Consider the following 15,917-nt stretch of genomic DNA (forward strand, 5'->3'; position numbering starts at 1 on the left):
TAGATGCTGAAGCCAGGAGACCAAGATGATTTTGAGAACTAAAATGTGCTAAGAACTCACCGAAATCTTGGCGTCAGCTTTGGATTTGAGTATAAATCTACAGGCTTAAATAAATACCATTGAAATTTCAAGATTCAGAGAGGCCCTGCCTATTGTCTGGGTTACAATTCCACGCAAGTTGGTGGGCAGAATGATTCCCAACGAAATGCATCCGTTCTATTCTCACTCTGTATTCTCTCCCTATATGGAAAGCAGAAAACTAGTCTGAGAAGTGGACGGTGGTTGCCATGTAACAATATCTACATGTTCTTGGGTTGAAATGGGACTGAGCCTTTCCCAATGTGCCTTGCACTGTGTGATTTAGTCCTTGAGGGCGTCTAGCAGTAGAAGTGATTTAACATGACAGCAGAGCTTATTATTCTATTCTCCAAATCTTTCCCACGTCCACCCTGACCACTATGAAAGTGTGTCTGGTATGGTGCATTCCACTGTGGTTGAAAGATGCATCCGGGATCTGTAGCATATTCCCCTTCCTCATGTTTCCATTACTCAGGGAACATTTTCAAAAGATGAGATCTGCTCGATTTTGGAATAGTTTCCAGAGGGATGTGGCCAAGTGCCGCCTCATCTGATATGTTTAAAATTAGATCAGAGCAAGGAATCCCAGTGTCCCACTGGGAGCAGTTCTGTACCAGTGGGAGGACAGGAGAAGAGGCATGCCCGCTTGCTGCTGGAAGACAGGAGGGGGTCTCCATCATTGCCTCGCTTGCCTCCTCAATTCCAATGATTGCCATTTCAAACGCTGATCCCCACAAGGAGAATACAATATAATACCTTTTCTGAGTTTCTTCCTTTTCTTTATCTCCTCTCACCTAGTATTACCATTTTTTTTCTTCATCGATATTAGTTCTAGCAGAATTAAAGAACACTTAATGGGGAAAAAGTATGTTTCCAAACTCATGTTCTGTTATCTCCTAGGCTTTTAGAAGTCAGCTACAGATTGTATTTGTTAGAGATTTAAAATATGCACCTTCATTGCATATGGTGTATTAGTCAGCTTGGGCTGTCATAAAAAAAAATATCATAGACCGGATGGTTTAAACAACATAAACTTGTTTTTCTCACAGTTCTGGAGGCTGGAAGTCTGAGATCAGAGTGCCAGCAGGATCAGGTTGTGGCAAGAGCTCTCTTCCTGGCTTGCAGGTGGTTATTTTCTCAATGTGTCCTCAAACAGTGGAAAGTGTGGGGCAGTGTGGGAAAAAAAGAGAGAGAGGGAGAGAGAGAGACAGAGAGACAGAGACAGAGAGAGCTGCTTCTCTTCTTAAAAGGCTACCTTCTTATTAGATTAGGTAACCTTAATTGCCTCCTTAAAGACTCTTTCTCCAGATATAGTCACATTGGAAGTTTGGGCTTTAGCATTTGTTGGGATGGGGGGTGGTGCACAATTCAGTCCATAGAACTAAGGTTTTCAATTTTTTTTTAAATAATAATTTCTCAATCTTCAGAGATATGTCCCCAAAAAGAAAGCAAAATTGGCTTAGATCTCCCAAGAATTTTCATATGTATGTATTAAATGAGAATTCGGACTTATTTGTCTAAGAAGGGTAAATTCAGTGATTTCACTTGCTCTTTTCATGTGCCCATTTATGGGTTGGAAAGAATTCAACTATGGAGAGAGCAGATTGAATTCTAATCCTGGTTATATTACTGATTTGATTTATGACCTTGGCTTTTTCCATCTGTGAAATGAGTCCCTCTCCTTAGATTCCTTCCCACTCTGATATTTCAGGGATCTGAGAGGTATGGATTGGCATTAATGTCCCTTTGGGCATAGGGACTCTTATTATCAAAATATAAAGGATCATCCAATCCCTTAAGGTCTACATTTTATTGGCCTCATGGCCAAGATACTGGAACCAAGATGACCTAAGTAAGACATTGGAATCAGACTTTCTGGGGAGAGGTGGAAGACAGACACTGAGTCACAGTCTAGCAGTGAAATTGGGGGCCCACAGGTAGAAAGATTCATGAGCCAAAAGGGGCAGTTCCTAGAGTGTTCTTCCTGCCTGCTGGTTTACATCTTGGGTCGTTGGAACAGAGGAGACATGCAGAGTGATTTATAGAGTCTAGAAGTTTGGTAAAAGACATAATAATGATAGTTAACCCTTAACTAACAGGTGTTTTCTAAGTACCTGATATTTATAAGCACTTTGTATTTATTATATTCAATGTAATTATAATCATAGGCCTGGAAGTAAGTATTATTTTTATTATGAAATTCTAAAAGAGGACGATGAGACTCAACAAAATTAAGCAAGTTGTCCAAAATCACATGGCTGAGGCCAAACCAGTCAGTTGATCTTAGATCTCTTGAAGCGAAGAAAGTCTAAAATGAGACCCAGAGAATAAGCATGAGTGACAAAAGTGTGAATGGGGAAACACAGTGAAAGAAGAGGAGAAGGAAATATCCCAGGTCCCAAGAAGAGTGCCTATACCACAAGGTATCTGTCTCACTCTCTCAGGTACTCCAAGATCCAAAAGGGCTACACTTACTCAACAGTGTATTCTGAGTTCCATGGCATGTATCTGTGTCATAGCATGCTCATCACATTCTAGTTGCAAGTTTATGCAACTGTCTTTACTGACAGTGAATTCCTTGAGAGCATGGCCCTTGCCTTACTTCTATTTCTATCCCTAGTACCAAGAATATAATAAGTGCTCAATGCCTATTGAATGTTCAATGCTTGTAGAATCACTAGACGAGTTAAGGATTCCTGACTTGACACCTGACTAGATATTTGTGCTGGATTTACTATTTAATGTTGTCCAATCAATGTTTCCTGCCATTCTGTAAGCACGCAGCTCTGCTGGGCATTAGAGGGACGATGACAAAATGCACTGCTTCCCACAATATCACCATGTGTTGGGGATGGCAGACAAATATGCAAGCAACTGAATTCCAGTGTCTCTCTATATAAAATGAAGGTGAGAAAACCTCTTCTAGCTACCTCACAGGATGACAGGAGTATCTAAGAAAATAATGCATGCAAAAGTGCTTTATAAGTTATAAAGTATCATTTATATGCAAGTTAATAGTTATGCTTTTGTAGAAGATTGGCTCTCTGTGAGCATTCCTCTGGGTTTTAGATCACTGAAGAACATACAAACCTTGCTATAGGTGCTGTCAGAGGGGGCTTAGGCTGAAATTTGAGTAACTAAATTTTTTATGATATTGTCTTTGATACTTAAGATCCTATGTTTATGTGGCATCAGTAATGGTCTACTCATTCTCTAGTTATATGTCTTCAGGTCATTCAGAACTTTACAAGATTAAGGATAGAAGCTTTGTTTTCCTATAGTATCTATAGTATGTAACTTTTCATATAGCAAAGAGAGTGGCATAAATCAATACACATGTATCGGCACATTTGTTCAGAAAGAAATATAGGAAGGTAAACCAGAAGTTAATGAGATAGACTGGTTACAGAGAGTGGGTAGGAAAAATGGGGTAATGGAAATTGGTTGGAAGGAATGAAGGATGCGAGGCCTTTCTTTGAGTATATGTCTTTGAAAAGTTTGAACTTTTAGAACTATGATCGTGTATCACATACCAAATAACTAAACAGGTAAATAAATATATAGATAGGCACATACCAAACAAACAAATAGAGAAAATCAGCTGGCATTTAGAAGTGAGGTAAATTTCAAGTGGAATGCAAATAACGACAGATGAACTAACTGTACTAAAAATAAATAACATCATTATTCTGAAGGGAGTGGGGAAGATAAGGAAAAACCTAAATAATTTTGAAAAACAGTATTTTGGCTATAATTGCAAAACTAATGGCAAAAGGAATTGTACATAATATTATAGTTTAGTTAGTAAATTTGTTTTCCACGGGGTTAGTAATTCTGACACTAAGATTGAGCAAATAAATAAATGTGTTATAGATAATTAGAACCAGTTTTCTCATTTTTGAAGAAAGAAGTTATAATTAAAGGAAGAAGGCTAGAATAAACCATATACTGTTGGATTTGAATCAGAGGTATTAGAATGAACTCATATGTATATATATACATATATACATGTGCATACATATATACATACATATGCCACATATGTATACACACACACAGAGATAAATGGATGTGGCCATAGATACATGTGTGTGTGTACACTCATATTTTTATATCTCCATCTGCTAAGAGGGCCCAGGAGCAATAATAATGTCATCACAATGAGTACATCTAGAGTCTCAAAATTGTTTCTAAATATTATTCTTTAAAATAAAATAAAAACAAAAAATGACTTCATTTTAGCACTGGATTCCAATGTAAGAAAAGGGCAAAGACAAGATGAGCCTGGGACAACTTACAGTGCTAAAAAATTAGGGAATTCTCCAAAAACCGTGGGCACATAAAAAGGACATAGAAGTTAGTCTGAAGAAGCTTCCACTGGCCAGTTTTATCGGCAACAATAAGCAACAAAATAAACACAGACTGTAATGGAGTGTAATTCATAAAATAAAGAAATTATCCATTGTTTTATACTAATATAAATAAATAAATAAAGGATAATAAAAGCTAATTCCTTAGTAAAATTCTAATTAATAAATGGAGAAAGACAAACAGACCCTATCACTTGGCAAACACCATAGAAATCCAGGCAGGCTTCATCAATAGAAACTAAAATTAGTGGGTGAAGGTATGATGAGAAACAAAATTTTTGTAAACAAACACATCTATAGAAAGTATCTGTCTATAAGACACTTATTAAATGTATGGGTGAAAATAGTAACTTTACTTTGGTAAACCAGGCAGAAACCACTTTAACTGGTGATCAAATGTAACACAGCCAGTCATGAAACATGTGGACATCCTTTTCCTCCTCCTATGATGCACTGAGAAGAACACAGCATCAGTTTTATGATATTCCTGCCAAAATGCACTTTCCAAATTTAAATATGAGGGAATAGCAGATGGTAAACATTCCACCAAACAATTGGCCTGTGTTCTTCCAAAGTGTCATCGTCATAAAGAAAATATTCAAAAATAAAAATAAAAACCAGGACCTGACCTAGATTGGAGGAGACTAAGGATACAGTGCACCTAAAAGCAGGCTCTAATGCCACATTGGACCCTGGGCTGACAAAGGACGTCCAGGGGACAACTGGTAAACTTCACATAAGGTCTGTAGGTTAGTTAGTAGAATTGCATCTATGTTAAATTCATAATTTTAATAATTGTACCGAGGTTATATAGCAAGTTAACATCTGTAAAAGTTTGTTGAAAGATATACAGAAACAATTTTTACTGTTTTATTTCCAAATCTTTATAAACCTAATTTTTTTTTCTCAAATTAAAAAGTAAATAAATAAATAAATAATGTGCTCATTACTGCAACCAAGTTTCTGAAGTTAGAAAAAAAAAGTGGTCATGACATGAGATGAGATCTGTTGCCAAAGTCTAGAAGGGGCATCTTGATGTCCCCTATAATTCAATGGGATTTTCTGTCTGACTTCATCAGAATCCTAGAATCAACAAATTATATTCAGAATTTTGGGGTAATAAAACAGCAAAATGCCAAGACACATCATGCCAGGCACCGTGCTGGGCACTTTGTTTACATTTCTGTGTCACTTATTATTTTGCATCATGTCATATTCTTTTTCCCTACCGTGTACCATGACTTTAATTCTGTTTTATAGAAAGAAATCCAAACCAGTCCGTTTTTCTTTCTGAACACACAGAGCAAACAGTTTACTTGGAAATTGCTGTTTTTCATCTCCCTAAGATGGTAAAAATCATTTTCCATTTCTTCAGGCAGTTGAGAGTCACTGCCCTTCAGGAAATGAGGAACGTTTCCCTGGACTTTATTTTTCTACGTGGTATAAAATTAATTACAGTTTTGTTTCATTTCAAGGTTGAAGTAGGGATAGCAGGAGAAAAAAATGCATTAGGGCAGAGGAGTAAATAATATTCAAACCTATGAGATTTTTTTTTTTAACGTTGCCAGGAACAAGGTGAATAATTGGTAATGATCTGGTGCATACAGACCTTTCCCATGAGATCACACACACACACACACACACTGGAGTACATTTTTTGAGACCCTCTTACAAATAAAAGACGGATCACACCTTTGTTCATCCATTCAGAGTGTCCTGAAAGTCGGACCCATTCACTTCCTCTCTCATTCCCAAGCCAACTGACTCGCCTTGATCTTGGCCCACATTCACTTGTATGTAATCCTATGTGCCTGGTTTCCCTGCCCCAGGTCTGGCCTCCCTTAGAACTTTCCTTGCTCTGACCTTACCAAGCTCTGCTCAGTAAAACAAGTCTACTCTATCTTCAGTACCTACCTGTGAACAATAGCTACATGCCTTAATCTGTCACATGAAGTTTTCTGAGATCTGGCTTCTGATTTCCTCTTTACTAGACACTATAGAAACCAGAGTATCTTTTCTTTAAGCTAATATTTATTCCTTGAACATGCCCTGACATTTCTTACTGCCTGCCTTTGTCTACATAGCTCCTCCACTTGGAATAAATATCCTTTGCCCTCACCTCAGCCTGCCAAAATTCTGTCTCTCATGCCCATATGTGACCTCTCTCTTGAAACTCTTTCTAAATTCCCTTTTTTTCTTCACCTTGTATCATTTTTGGGGTTATTCTCTTAGTAACTTGCTTTAGATTGCTTTTTCAGGCAGCTGTTTTTACTCCTTGACTGCAAATGTCTTGAATATATGGAGAGAATGTGTATTTTAGTATTGATTCTGCTTAAGAATATAGAGGTATAGTTCAGAAAAGTTGTAAGTGAAAGGTTTAGGAGTAAATGTTGGGACAGATATAAATAAAAGATACATAGTTTGGTAAGGTGGAAGATCTACTTTTATGGAACATACATGCCACCATGTTTCTAGAAAAATGAAGTGTTAGTATGGGTATGTTTTTATAATGTTATCTTACAATATTTTTCTACGTCATTAATTCTCAAAACCTACCTGGCAACTGGGTTTGACTCACCACCTTTTTCTGATGAGAAAACTGGTAGTCAGATGGGGATTGTGGTGTGCTCAAGTCTATCCAGGGACAGAATAAGAACTCATCACTGCACAGATTTAGGTGAAAGCTGGAAGCTGGAAGAGAATGCCATAGAAAAGGAGTAGTGGAGAGGTTACAACACTTGGAGATCTACAGCCTTGATTTCCAATTCTAGCTTTCCCACTTAAGAGCCCAGAGGTCTGAAGTAAGTTATTTGATTTTTCCAGGTTTCTACTTTCTGTGTATAGGTCTATAGATGGAATTTCTACAGACGCTTGCACTTAAAAAGTGATTCTTTGAGAAGGTGCATAATTTGGGGTGTGGTGTTTATAATGGAGGCTCAATTCAGTTAGAATAAGAAGCCCCTAAAAGTCTTAGAATTGTTAGAGAATTACTCCTTTTCATAGGTCTTTTGGTGCTCAGCTTTAGTGCATCCAGACGGTGCTCTGTTGTGTTAGTGGCCAACATATGACCTTCCTGAGCCAATGTTTCTTCATGCAAACTATGAAGAGCAAGCATTGCTGTGGTCACAGGAAACAGTCTAATGCAATGAATGGTTAAGAACACAAACTACAGGGCTTGACTGGCTGGGATTGTCTTCAGCTCTACTTCAGACTGGCTGTGTCTTATTCTCCCCATCTGTAAAATGATAGTAAGAGTAGTACTCATGTCATAGAACTGTTGGAGTATTCATGAGATCCTGTATGTAAATATCTAAAAACAGGGTCCCTCACAAATGGCAACTATTTCTATTCTTATACCAACCACTCAGGCCTACTGGGAAGATCAAATGAGAACAGTTTGTAAACTTTAAAGTACTAATGGAAAATAAAGACTTAGTGGAGCTAGTATTTTTTCCCCTTTATTTAAAACTGGAAAAAGAAATGTGCCCTCTTGTTCTAAAATCTTTCTGGGGTCATAAGCTCAGAATCCCAAAGAACTATTCATGCCATTTATAGGACATGATTTTCTTCTCTCTAAGACATTTTCAAAGTTAATTTTATAGTAGACTTTCTTCAAAATCCTTTTTATTGGGATCAGTTTGCAGCATTGGGTTTTTAAGTACTTTGTTGTGAATATCTCCCCCTCTTAAAGTTAGGAAAATAATTAGATGCAAGCAAATAACATAAGGTTACAAGTTACAAAAGGCAGTTTTAGTCTGAAAAGATTTTTAACTATTAATAAAATAGATACAGAATTTCCACCAATGGCTTCTCCCTATAAATTATATACTTGAATAATAACTTTAGGCCATAAACACAGGAGTCAGTAAGGAAAGCCACCCTTTTATTTTGGAAGCACACAGGTGCTACATAAGATGAACATGTGACACACACTGGTCATTTGCAAGGTAATAAATAAGAGCAGAATAATAGCCTAATAGTCTGCTTTAAAAGCATTGCACCAACATATACACTGCACAGTTATGTGCAGAAAACAACCTGGGAAATGGTATAAAGCAGTTTTCAAACTGGTTTATTGTCATCATTTATACAACCAACTTGTTCTTTGGTAATATTATAAGAAGGAAATGGTCCTAGGAACTGCAGAGCATACAGAGCATGGTCAATCTGGTATGTATGCAATACTGATTTTAATCGAACACTCATATTTATTGACAAGTTTCCATTTGCAAGTAACTATACAAAGAGCTAAGCTGATGTGTGCCATTTAACTATTAAACACATTGAGAAGTAAATACTGCTGAATCACTTGTTGAGGGTGAAATGATTTCCCCTTGGGGGCAGAGGGGAAGGTGAGAGGGATTGTGAAGATTATGACTGAGGAATTCTTCAAGAGGTGAAGGTACCTGACTCAGGCCTTAGAAACAGGATTTCTAATTGTGACCACTCTTGGAAAAGAGGTGACGAGAGGGAGTTGGGAGTAAGGATATGAGGGGAAGGTGGTCCTTTCGCAACTAAGGATAAAGGAATGAAAACAGGAATTGTGGCTCCGGTCCTTGGGGAGTAACTGGACATGGTGTATTTGAAGGCAAACAAAGGTAAAGATCTGGAAAGGTCAGGTGAAGCTGCTTGAATGGCTTTGGTCTGGCTTATTTCTATCTATCCCCAAATACATCCATAATCACCTTCCCAAGGGTGTAACTCTATAAGAATTTTCCACAGATGACAAGTTCCAAGTGATGCTGTATTAAAACATTAAATTTATGTGGTCAAATGAACTTGGAGAAACTGGCATAAGTCAAGTTAAGCATATTTTGTTCTTATAGGACTTCTCATTGCCTTTCATTAGTTAATATGATTTGTGACTCTCGTAGCAGGAGACAGAGGATGCTGCATTCTGCATTGCCCAAATACATTATACCAACAGACTTCTTTTTTCTTAGAGCATATTTCCAGACTAGTGCTCTGCAAAATAACTGAGGGAACACTGGATTAAGATGTGAGCTCAGATTTATTTGTTCAACAAATAGGAATTGAGTGCTCTTGATGTGTCAGGCATTTGTGCTGGGTGATGTAGGTACAGTTGTTAACATATAGCCACTGTCCTTATTCTCGTGTATAATAGCTCTCATCTGACAGGTGTGGCCTACAAGAATGAACATTTTAGCAATATCTGTGAAGACGAGTTATATGAAGTATACCTTGAAGGTAGGGAGGATATTTTATTGACTTTTATTTCACCAATGTCTGGCACAATGTCTGACGGGGACCCTGATGCATGGTTGATGTTCATCAAATATTAGTAAAAAGATTGGGGGAGAGGGAAAGAGGAACTGAGGGGGGTATGAAGGAAGGGATTCAGGGTGGGGGGGGGGAAGTGATGGATAGAGACCAGTCTGGAAGCATAACTGGAATGCAAAGAGGTGGTGGATCAACCTTGAAAAATTCTGAGAGTTTCTAAAGGAATGGGGGCAATTGCATTTGGGAAAACTGAACTTGGCCATTAAAGTGAAGCATCCTGAATAAAAAGGCTCCTCAGGTATAGATATAGACACATTCTACCTTAGAGTGAGACAGCCTAGGAAGTTCCTGTTAGAAAAGATCTTGTAGGTTTTCTAGTATGAACTTCTTTATTTGATCTCTCCATACAACCTTGTGCACTCACTTCTTTATGTTGTTTTTAGCAGACAAAAGAATCTGCTTAATCCATCTCTTCAGGGTTGACCTCTAGGAAGCTCAGAGCTTAATTTAATTTAACACTCAATTGCAGCAACTGTTACCTATCAAGTTCTAGTTATGTCCATATCTCCCTTTCTTGTCAATACCTCCAGAACAGCTGCAATGGCTCAAGGGCTATCCTAGGCTCTGTAAAGGCCATACACAATGCCTCAAAGAGCTCTGTCCAGGAGTAAGAGATACACTTTTTCTTCATTGATTCATTCATTAACTCATGAAGTTATTGAATGTCATATGACAGAATCTTTACCAGGAACACTAAGGGAGATAAACATGAAAAATTAAAGAAGTGTTCTCTGTATTCCTTATTTTGATAAAGAGTTTAATATGCATCTATTGATAATAAATTATGTAAATATACAAATTATTTAAAAATTGGTTATGATCAGCACTCAAACAGATATGACATTTTTACTGCAGGTCCTTTCAAATGCTTGTCATAAATAATAGATTCATAAAATCCCAATTGAGAGAATACAAAAATCTAAGTGTGCAAAATCTACATGGCTGTAAATTGTAACTAGAGCCTTAAAACCCTTAAAAAATGATGGGACTTGCCATTGTCATGTACCTGGTTAGTTTCCCTACCAGATCTCTTCCACTGAATCACATTAGATTTGGGGCAATTACCCAAGGACATTACCACAATTGTGAAGGTTAACTCCAACCTCATTCATTCAGCATATGTTTGAAGGGTCCCTACCAAATGCCAAGTCCTGGACTAGGCAAAGTGACCCCTTTTTTCTGAGTTTCCTCATTGAGAGACTCTGGTTGAGAGCTCTCTGCCAATCACTACTGTATATATATTTAATATTACCTAAGTGCTCAGCATAGAAAATTCATGTTCCAATTTTCTGATTGAGTAACCACCGTGACCAATCTCTGGGCAGAGCCATCAGGAAATAACTGCTATTTAGCTTCGTGTTTCTTTGTGGAGCTTTATGCCCACACAATGGGAGGACTATATAAGGAAGTAAAAGGTAAATTGACAACACTTAATATAAACAATTCTTTTTAGAATGGAGCAAATGACATGAGTTGGGAGGCATGGCAAGTGTTTCATAGAAACCAGAAAAGAAGGTTTAGGGTGTGTAGATTTGACATTCTCTGACACTTTTTGATCCTCACCGTTGGCTCAAATAGTCTGTCAACAGCATTTACGTGATGCCCACAATGCAAAGAGGCTTGTGTTTGGCATCGAAGTTGGAAAAAGTAGAGAGTCAGATGTTTCCAGGTTAACTCCAGAGGGCACCATTCACAAAGACTGCTGTGTGAATGGCTCTCTCTAGAATTGTGCAGTGTGCAATTGTCACGATTGTGTAAAATGAGACTGGGAGACATTTCCCACTTCCATCTTTTTACATATTAAGGGGGGGGGATTTAATAAGGTGAAAATGCAAAGCCATGTGCAAAGAAAGTGTTGATGAGAGAAAGTAGTACATTGCAGAGCTGAGGGTCAGAGGCAGAGGGATGAGTTTGGATTTGTTAGGCTGGAATTCAAATCCAGGCAGTGGAGCAACATCAGAAATCCACAATGAAAACTGGTGGACAAACAGCTGATTAGAATATGAGATACGGATTAGAAACTTGGAATTAAGATTTGCCAATAGAAAGCTGATAAAGATGTAAAGATGAAATGGGGTCATTTTCCTCATGGAAATAGAACATAGAATTAGAATGGACTTAATAGGGATATAGGATTAGACCGTGGAAAACACCCAGCTAAGGAAAAGTATTAGGGTAAGAGAACCTAGAAAAGGAGCTGAAAACTTACGCATTCAAACCCAGGAAAATATTGTTCAGTGTCACTGGGTGAATCGCAGTGGCATATCATAGACCACAAGGACTCTGTGGATTTGAGAATCTTTGTTTGGCAAAGTCTGGTTTGCCATATAAGGGCACAAATTGTCATTCTTTACAGATTCCAACCTTCCATTTTGCAAGACATGCCTCAAGTGTATTCATCAATTCCATCAAGGATACTTCCTGGTGGTGAGAGAACCTTCAATCCCACAATCTTAATAATCCTTTTTAAAGGAGACATTAGTTATTTAGATAGTGAAGGAGTTTAAATTATTCACTGTTTCATATTCAGGGGGAGCTCAGACTCAATAAACATCCTATGAAATTCAATAGACAGGCAGAAATTAGCAGACATTCCATCCATTCAGTAGGTATTTAATCCAGCGCTGACCGTGTGACAGTGTTCGAGGCCGAGATAAAACAGTCCACAAAGCTGACAGAATCCTTACTCAGCAAATTTACATTCCAACAGGAGAAGCACGCCCATACACAAAAATAAAAATGAAGACAATAAAGACGGGCACACTTAAAAGTGTTATGCGATAAATACTGTGAACAAGAAGATGAACTAAAGAATAACAGGGGACGGAGAGTTAGACAGTGCAGGGATGGAAAGATAAAATGTTGCCCGCGGAGATAACACTGTAGCAGAGAGCTAAAAGATGAGAAAGCGCAGCCTCGTGAAGAGGCTGAGAGAGGAACGTTTTCAGCAAAGAGAGTGCCATATACTAAGGCTCTGAGGGAGGATACAGCTACACAGGTTTACAGAGTTGGCTGGAAAAGGGAAAGAGTGGGAAGAGTTGAAATGGGAAGAGGAGTCTGGGGCCAGATTATCGCCTTGTGTGGAGAAGGAGACGGACAATGACTGTCTGGAAATCGCCCTGGAAAGGTGTCATGGAGATCCAGGAGGGGCTGGGCTAAGTCAGTGGCAATCACCGAAAGGGAGATGAATGGACTCGATGAGAGGTATGGAGACAGAACTTACAGGATTTGTTTGTGGAATGATGTGTGGAGTCAAAGGCAGAGATGAGGCAGGGATGCCTTCCAGGTTTTTTATTTGATCCACAGGGTGGATGATGGAGGCATTTACTGAGAGGAAGACAATGAGGCAGTGCCACATTTTGGGAGGGCAGAAGATCCAGTTTTATTTTAAATGTGTTAAATTTCAGATTATCTGTGAGTGATGTAGTCAAAGATTATAATAGCAACATTTGAAAATAAAAAATTAGTTCTACTTGTAGCTCTTTGATGTGTCTCCATATTACTTTCCACAGAGGTTGTACTAGTTTGCCCATCAATACATGAGTGGATTAATAACATATGGTATATGAGTACTACTCATCCATAAAAATAATTTTGATCTTGCATCTCTTGCATTATCCTGGATAGAGCTGGAGCCCATTTTACGAATGGAAAAATGAGAACAGAAAAACAAGCACCACATGTACTCACCATCAAATTGGTATTCACTGATCAACACTTATGTGCACATACAGTAGTAACATTCATCGGGTGTCAGGCAGGTGGTGGGGGAGGAGGGGATGGGTATATTCACACCTAATGGGTATGGTGCACACTGTCTGAGGGATGGACACGTTTGATGTTCTGACTCAGGTGGGGCAAAGGCAATATATGTAACCTAAACATTTGTATTCCTGTAATAAGCTAGAAAAGAAAGAAGGGAGAGAGAGAGAGAGAGAGAGAGAGAGAAATTCTTTTTCCATGGAAAAACAAAATTGATAGGACTCTCAACCCACTGAACAAAAATGCTGTGATTGTTACAATGAACTGTTCAATGGGCCTGCTTTACCTCCTGGATAAAGACCGTGATGCTTAGCTGGGTATTCAGGGCTCCCTGTGGTGTGTCCTCAACCACTACCTCTCCTTATCCCACACTCCAACACTACAGATAGTCCCCAATTTTATAAAGCATTCATTTCTGAAAACATGGGAATAAATCTTTCCCCCTCTTAGGTGTATATCCTCTAAATAGAGTGATATTATAAGAAAGAAAGGAATGAGAAAGAAAGGAAGATTTGTTTTGTTGTGATCCATGAATCATTGATTTATGGACCAAGGCTGTTGTATTAAGATATCTTTGAAAAGTGAAAAATAAATACTTGTTAAACCCCTGTTTATTTTTTGTTTTGTTTTTTTTTGTTTGTTTGTTTTAATTTTAGAGCATTACAGGGGTACAAATGTTGTGGTTACATAAATTGCCTTTGCAACGCCTGACAAGTGTGCACATATCCCAGACAGTGCTCACCTCATCTGTTAGGTGAGCTTTACCCATCCCCTCCTCCCCCAGCCTACCTGCCTGACACCCTGTGAATATTAGTTCTCAATGTGTGCATATTAGTGTTGATCAATTAGTTCTAAAGTAATGGTGATCACATGTGGTATTTGTTTTTCCATTCTTGTGATACTTCACTTAGAAGAATGGGCTCCAGTTCCATCCAGGATAATACAATAAGTAGCTCATCATTCTTTATGGCTGAATAGTACTCCACAGTATACGTATACCACATTTTATTCAGCCACTCATGTATTGATGGGCACTTGGTTTGTTTCCACATCTTTGCAATTGTGAATTGTGCTGCTTTAAACATTCGAGTACAGATGTCTTTTTTTATAGAATGTTTTTTTTTTTCCCTTTTGGGTAGATGCCTAGTAGTGGGAATGCTGTATCAATGGTAGTTCTATTTTTAGTTCTTTAAGGTTCTACAAACTACTTTCTATAGACATTGTGCTAGTTTGCAGTCCCCCCAGCAGTGTGTGAGTGCTCCTATCTCTCTGCATCCATGCCAACATTTGTTGTTTGGGAACTTTTTGATAAAAGCCATTCTCACTGGAGTTAAGTGATAAATATTTCATTGTGGTTTTGATTTGCATTTCCCTGATAATTAGGGATATTGGTCCCTGTTTTTGTTTGTTTTTTTGTTGTTTTTGTTTTTGTTTTTGTTTACTTTTCTGCTGTCAACAACTGACAAGCTCAGGGCACTAACTAGCTAGCAAAAGTAAAGAACCAGTGATCAGATGAGCCAGTTGCTGGATGGGAATGGATTAAACTTCCAGAGCCCTAAACCCTTAGACTCCCTTCAAAGAGGCAGCAGTGGGGTTATGGTCATAATACAAATATATAGACTGTATGTCACCAGGACCATGACCTCCAAATCCCATTGGCTGATTTCTCTCCAGGGCAGGTACTTGGCACTACAGCGAAGCAATGACAAGGAAAGCACACTCTTTCTCAGAGAACTTGCTACATCAGGAAGAGACACATTTGTACCATAGAATACACAGTTGCAAGCTGTGAGTGTCAGAAAGCAAAGACATATGAATTGCACCAGAAATAAGATGGTTGAGTGAGAATTTCTAGCTGAGAAGAAGCTTCATGGAGGAAGGCCTGTTTAAATTGGGCTTTGAGAGATGGCTATGATTTAGACACACAGAAAGAAAAGGATATTCCATGTGGAAAGCAGAGTGGAGCATAGGCTGGAAGTTCAAGTATACATTTGCCAAACTAGAAGTAGTTACATAGAAAGTAAAATCCCGAGTGGAAGGTAAGGATGGAAAAAATAGGTTGAGTACAAAATTGAGGAAAATTTAGTTACTTCTTCAACAGCTAATCCACCAATTTCCATATTTTAGAACCTTAAATATTTTATGAGATTACTCTCTTATTCCAGCTCTTCAGAGACTGGTTATGATTAGATTGAATCTAACTATGAATCTCATTCCCACTTTCAAAATGATTAGTTCAGAGATGTTAGCTGGTGGAGTAAAGAAGACACTCTTCCATTGGTTTGGGTCAAAACACCCATTTCATCTTCAATGCATACTATAGGATAATACTCTCATCTTTCCACTTGATGTGGACAAAGGAACCTGAAGCTCTGAGACCAGAGGCCAAGTAAATTTAAAAAATGA

This window comes from Microcebus murinus, chromosome 12 (genome assembly GCF_040939455.1).
Source record: "Microcebus murinus isolate Inina chromosome 12, M.murinus_Inina_mat1.0, whole genome shotgun sequence".
Taxonomy (NCBI): domain Eukaryota; kingdom Metazoa; phylum Chordata; class Mammalia; order Primates; family Cheirogaleidae; genus Microcebus; species Microcebus murinus.